Raw genomic sequence first — 6,197 nt, 5'->3', positions numbered from 1 at the left:
ACTCCACAGGGCTTGGACTTGGGAGGGAGAAGGAAGACACTGGGCCCATCAGGAGAGTGACTTGTGGGTAGTCTGCAGGGCCACCTGGCAAAGGGCCTCCCAACTCTTTGCTACCTATGTTTTCCCTGCCAGGGCATGCAGATTTCCTAGGCACAGGCACTTTAAGAATAAAACTGCTGAGTGTTGAAGGGTTGCAGAGAGCGGATGGATCCAGAGCCTCCAGGCTTTCAGGAAAGGAAGCAACCTTCTTGGCTCCATAATCCACGTGTGTGATAAGAATACTAGGGGTGCAGGGAGGAGTCCATGCAGAGGCAGGGAAGGAGCTATGCTAAGCAACTGTATTTTAGAGGATTAGAGAGAATGAAGCCGAAGGAACCAGGGGGATGGATGAGGTCAAGAGGTTTCAACAAAAGTTTTCTGAACATCTCTTATATGCCAAATAACGGCCAATTTACTGGGCACGAGGGAAGAATGAAATGCAGTCCTCCCCCTCAGAAAGCTCACTGTCTCATGGGGCAGTACGTGACCAGTTCCGGGGCTGGAGGGCCAAGGTTAGAGCTGTGGCTGCCTGGAGGTGTGGTTCTGCTGCTTGAACTGAGGGTTACAGGATGAGAGGACAATGGAGGGGAGGAAGGGCTTTTCTGATTTTCCAGCAAGGATAACATGTACACAGTGCAGGGGTGAGAAAATATGGCTACACAGCTCTGTGAGGTCAGACTTAGAGTTGGTGGGGCTGGAGGTGACTTCGTAAAGGGAGGCAGGTGCTGGATTTTGAAGACCCTTCTACGTACACCATGGCTAACGAGCCAGGACCCTCTCCAGACAATACAAGGCAACCTGGAGCATTTCAGAGGAAAGCGGTATCACCAGGTCTGTGATTTAGGACAATCCTTCTGGCAGTCAAGTGGAGGATTGATGGTGGGGTCAAATCTAGACATGCGAACCCCAATTTCTAGGCTGAAGCTGGTGAAACATCATGCAAGTTTAGACTAGTGCAGTGGCAGCAGGGAGGAGAGGAGGAGAGATAGTTAGGAGACAGGGTCATGGAACTTCGCACCTAGAAGTTAAGGGAGTGGAGAGTGTCAAGGTTGGAACCACTGGTGTGATAGGCCAAGCTGGGAGCTCCTTAGGGATGCCTTGATTCCCAGAACTTCCTTGTATTGGCTGTGTGCCCTTGGGCAAGTGACTTAAACTTTCTGAGCCAAGTTTTGCAATCTGTAAACAAAGGTACTAAAATTGATGTGTGTGCTTGTTGTGCATATTAAAGATAATGTATGCCAAGGCACAGGGCTTGGCTTGTAACAGGAACTCAATAAATAGTAGATGTAATTACTGTTGTTTATCCATTCAACAAACATTTATTGAGCACCTGCTATGTGCCAGGGTCTGTACCGGATGGATCCTTGGGATTTCAATCAGTCCCCATTCTTATGCAGGTCAGCATCCCAGGGAGAGAGATGTGTAGAGGAAGAGCTACCTAGCAAGGCAAAGGTAACTCCAAGAGGAATCCCTTAACTGTACCCAAGAGAATCAGGGACAACTTCACAGAGGAGAGGTGACAGCTTAAATGATGTAGGGTCAGCTACCTGCTCAGAGACTATCACATCAGCTCCCCACCCCCTGACATGGGATTGCATTTCAGAGTCTTTGAAATCTTCAGTTTTGAAGGCAATGCCTCGCTCCTTGGGATTGGGGGAGGGAGATGGGCTGCAGATGGGTGTCTGTATGGCAAATGGAGCCTTGGGAGCCCCAGGGAAGGGCATGAGCAAATGGACAGGTAGAAGGGGGAGCCAGGTAAGAGTGACCATAGGCATGTGGGTGGAGCTTGCTAGCAGGATAAAGAGCCTACGTGTGTGTGTGTGTGTGTGTGTGTGTGTGTTTGGCTCATCCTAATTTTTCTGCTCCCTTTCTCTTCCCGTCGGATAATTGCCTCCAAATCCTTTGGTGACCCCACCCTTCTTCCATGCCAATTTTCTTTCCATACATCTCTCAACAAGCCCAGCTTAGTAGAAGCAGCACTACCTGTGTCCTCCACTAAGGAGGGACGCCCACACTGCTGCCCCACCAACCAAAACCTCAGGCTTTAAAGTCACACAGATGGTATGACCTTGGGCAGTTACTCACATCTCTGGTTTGCCCGTCTGTAACATGGAGAAGGTAATAGTCTCTCTCTCTTGGGGCTGTTGTGAGGTTTTCATGAGATGTAAACCTAGCGCCTATCAATGCTTGTTTCCCTTCCCTGCAGCCCAATAACTGCCTCCTTGCAGAGGGTCAGACAAGATTCTCTCAGCTGGGGGTTTCCCCTGGTGCCCCAGCTCCTGGGGCCTCTCCCCTGCAGGCCCCTCCCCTCTGCTAGCCTAAAGGGTCTGCGGCATTCCTGGGAGGCTCTGGTGGCCCTAGCACAACAGGCTGGCAGGCCTGAGCAGCATGACAATGGGGGCCCCAGGGGCAGCCCAACCCACTCTTCCTTCTGATCCTGTCCCTCCTCCCCACTGCCAGTGACATGCTGCTGCTCTGCAGATAGGACAGGCATCCCTGGGTGCCTGAGGGCTGAGTGGGGAAGCTGGAAACAGCTCTCCCTCACAGACTGTGCGGGCAGCACATTTGAATAGCTTCTGAAAAACCAAAGTTCAAGCCCGCCCCACTTTCTCCTGGGAGGCGCAGCATCCAGACAGGGAGAGTTCAGCCAACAGAGAATCTCCTTCCTGCAACACTGCTGCAGGCTCTCCTCCTTTCTGGCCCCTCCTGCACCCAGGCAGGCATAGTCTCCAGAAGCACTGCAGGAACCCTCGGAAGGCCCAGAGACCTGACTCTGCCCCTAAGGTGCAGGAGTCATTTCTTTATCTGGGCCTCAGTTTTACTCCTCTGCAAAATGGGAATAATGTGAATGCCTGCCTCTCAGGAGGATTCCATGAGAGTGTGAATGTCAAAGTGCTTTGTAAACTATAAAAAGATCTGCATGTGTGTGAGATCATTAGTGTTTGACCAAAGAGCCCTTCTTAGGGTTCTAGGAGACAAGTGAAGACAAGAGAAATGAGAAACTAAGTAAGAACAGAGAGAAACTCTCCCCAAGGGCATGTATGTCCTTGGCAGGGAGGAGGGAAAGTGGCAGCAGAGACCTGAGCCCATGGATCAATCCCCTATGGCCTAGCTCCTTAGGCTGTACTAGTCAGTTGGAAAAGCAGGATGTGGCTGGACTCAGCCAGTTCTTACTCCTCCACTGAAGAAACCCAGGCCATTGTTTTCCAGTGATATGTGGAGAGTGGGGATGAGTAGGAGAAAAATATCATTTACCTGATTCCATTGTAATTCCAGTAGAGAGCCTGGAAGTTTCCGCTTTATCACTGCACCAAGCATCCTCTCCTCACTGTTTGTGTGTACACATGTACACACACACACTGCCCCCCATGCACGACCACTCCAGACCTCAGATCGGGCAACAGCTGCATCCCTAGAGGGTTCTAGGACAGGGTGGACACATAAACAGAGTCAGCCAATCACAACCCTGTTGACCCTAGCAACCATCAGACCAATTAGAACCCCACCCCTGTATCCAGCAGTGCCTCCCAGACATACCACACACACACACACACACACACACACACACACACACACACACACACACACACACACACACACACTTCAGGTCGCTGCATTACCACCACAACGAAACCACCACCCAGAGCTGAGAAAATGGGAAAGTGGCCCTCCTCAGCAACGAGACTGACAGTCACTGGGGTGAGAATGCAGGCAACACTGGCTGGGGTTAGGTCACTGAGTAGGGTTCCCCTGCAGGATGAGGGAGAAGAGAGGCAGCTGGTCCACCTAGGCTTTCTAAATAGCTTTTTTTTAGACATGGGCCTCAGTTTGCTCATCTATAGACGGGGTCAGAGGCTTCTGCTTGTATTATAGTATGTGCTCAGAGCATGTAATTACTTTTCAACTAATAAATAAGGATGGGAACTACAGATTTTCTTTTCAGAAAACCTGAAGAATTTTGAATCTTCTGAGAAAAAGAAAGTTGATTGGTCCCCAGAAAGACCTAAAATCAAACCCTAAAATTCCGCTCATGGGTAGATTATAGAGTTGGAACTCAGTTCAACTTGAAAACACTTACTTGGTTATCTACCGTTTGCCAGGCACAGATGCTGACTTTGGCTATGGCCAGGTGGACTTTGAGAGGCCTGCAGAGCGTGTTGGTGGAGAAGTCTGGAAGTCCAGGAGACCCGCTGGGTGGACCTGGAGGCAGGTGCTGGTAGGGATGGCAGACCGCCTTAGGGAGACTCTGCTCAGGGCCAACGAGAAAGCTGAGGCTTGGACACTGTGTGCCCCACTGCTAAACTGGCTTCTCGCTTCCATACCCCAGAATCCTCCTTTCAGCTACCGGAGCGTTTATCTTAGTTAAAAACGGAAAGCTGACAATGGGCTTCTCTGCCCAGCTGCATCTGATAGCGCCTCAACAGTGAGCCTTTGGGCCCCTAAGACGTCCTTCAGAATCTGACGAACGCCGAGGAACTTCCTTCCTAGAATCAAAAACACATATGCACACTATTTTTCATTCATTTTTGGGAGCTCTGGGCCTCTTCAATCTCATTCATGGAGTTGCTTGTGGAGGCATGGCCTATGAGGCCCCTGTGACCCGGCCTCTGCCTGCCTCGTCAGCTTATCTTGACCTCCCCCACTGATTTATGCCCGGCCACATCGAGCTGCATGTGCTTCCCTTGCACACCTACTGTGTTTCACTGCTTCATGACTTGCATATGTTGTTCTCACCAACTACAGGGGCTTCCTCCTGGTATCTAGTTAACTCCTATTCATTCTTCAAAGTCCAGCTCAGGAGTCACCACGTCCTTGACAGGGTCCTCGATGCTGTCCAGACAGGCTTAATCACTCAGCAGTCTGAAGCGCTTCTGTTCTGTCTACACACTTCTCTCGTTGAGTGCCCCCCAATACATGGGGACTCTGCATCTGTCTTCTTTACTGGGGTATGAGCTTCCTGAGGCCAAGGATCACATCTTTAGCCTTTGTATTCCCAGTACCTAGTGTATAATAAGCCTGGAGAACCAAAACGGTGGAACTGAATTGGCAGAGGAAACAGAGCTGACAAAGGAGGTGGAGAACGAGCCAGGAGTCAGGAGCAGAGAGGGTGTCAAGAAGGAAAGAGGCGTCAGGAGGAGCCTGGAGGTCAAGGTAGTTAAGGACTGAAAGGCATCATTGAATTTGGCAACTAGGAAGCGAACAGTCCCAGTTTTCCTGGGACTCATCTAGTTCTAGGATGAAAAGTCCTGGGCAAATGGAGGTAGTTGGTCACCCAACATTGGTGACCTTGACGAGGGCAGTTCTGGAGGATGGGGTGGGCAGAAGCCTGATGTGGAGGGCCGAGGGGTGACTGGAAGGTAGGGAAGGGAGATTGGGGGTACTGGCGACTGCTGAGCTGTTAGGCTGTGCAGGAGTGGGGAGCAGGAGGAGCCTGGGGGGCTCTCCTGGTGCCGCCACTCTGGAGAGAAAGCAAACAAAGCTGGTGTCAGGAGCACTGTGGGCATCTGGTGACTTCTTCCTGAGCGGCTCTGAGCCTGCCACCTCTGTCACCCAGCTGTTCCTCCACCACCCTGAGATCCCTGCAGCACCAGCAGCTTCCCATTCTCTGTGTCTGTGTATTTTGTCCAGCGAGCACAATGGGTCCTGCATGGATGGGTCGGGGCTCCTCTCTTCTTCTGAATTGTTATTTAAAAGTCTTCTTTGCGTTTGGGTATCTTGTCCAACTAATTAGATCCTGAACTTCTTGAAGGCAGGGATCACGTCCTCCCTCCCTGCCTCCCTTGCCTCCCCCTTTCCTTCCTTCAGTAAACGCTAATTAAGTGCTGCCTCTCCAGCAGTCATGATGATGGGTACAGTTGCTGCTCTCAGGTGTCTCACAGTCTGGGTTCAGGGCTCCTGAATGTGGGGAATTTTATACCCTGGAGCAGCGGAGAGCTTCAGAGAGTCTGAAAATCCATACTGTTATAGGCTGATATTGACTCTGTGTGTGTGTGTGTGTGTGTGTGTGTGTGTGTGTGTGTTTGTCAGAGACAGAGACTGCATGGTTTTAAAGAGAGAAACTCTACAAATGAACGTATTCAAGTGGAGTCAATCTGCTGGATTCAAGTCTTATCTGTGTGATATGGCAAATTATCCTCCACTCTGTGCCTCAATTCCCT

The sequence above is a fragment of the Balaenoptera acutorostrata genome, chromosome 1, assembly GCF_949987535.1.
Source record: "Balaenoptera acutorostrata chromosome 1, mBalAcu1.1, whole genome shotgun sequence".
Lineage (NCBI taxonomy): Eukaryota > Metazoa > Chordata > Mammalia > Artiodactyla > Balaenopteridae > Balaenoptera > Balaenoptera acutorostrata.
This window is presented reverse-complemented; position numbering follows the sequence as displayed.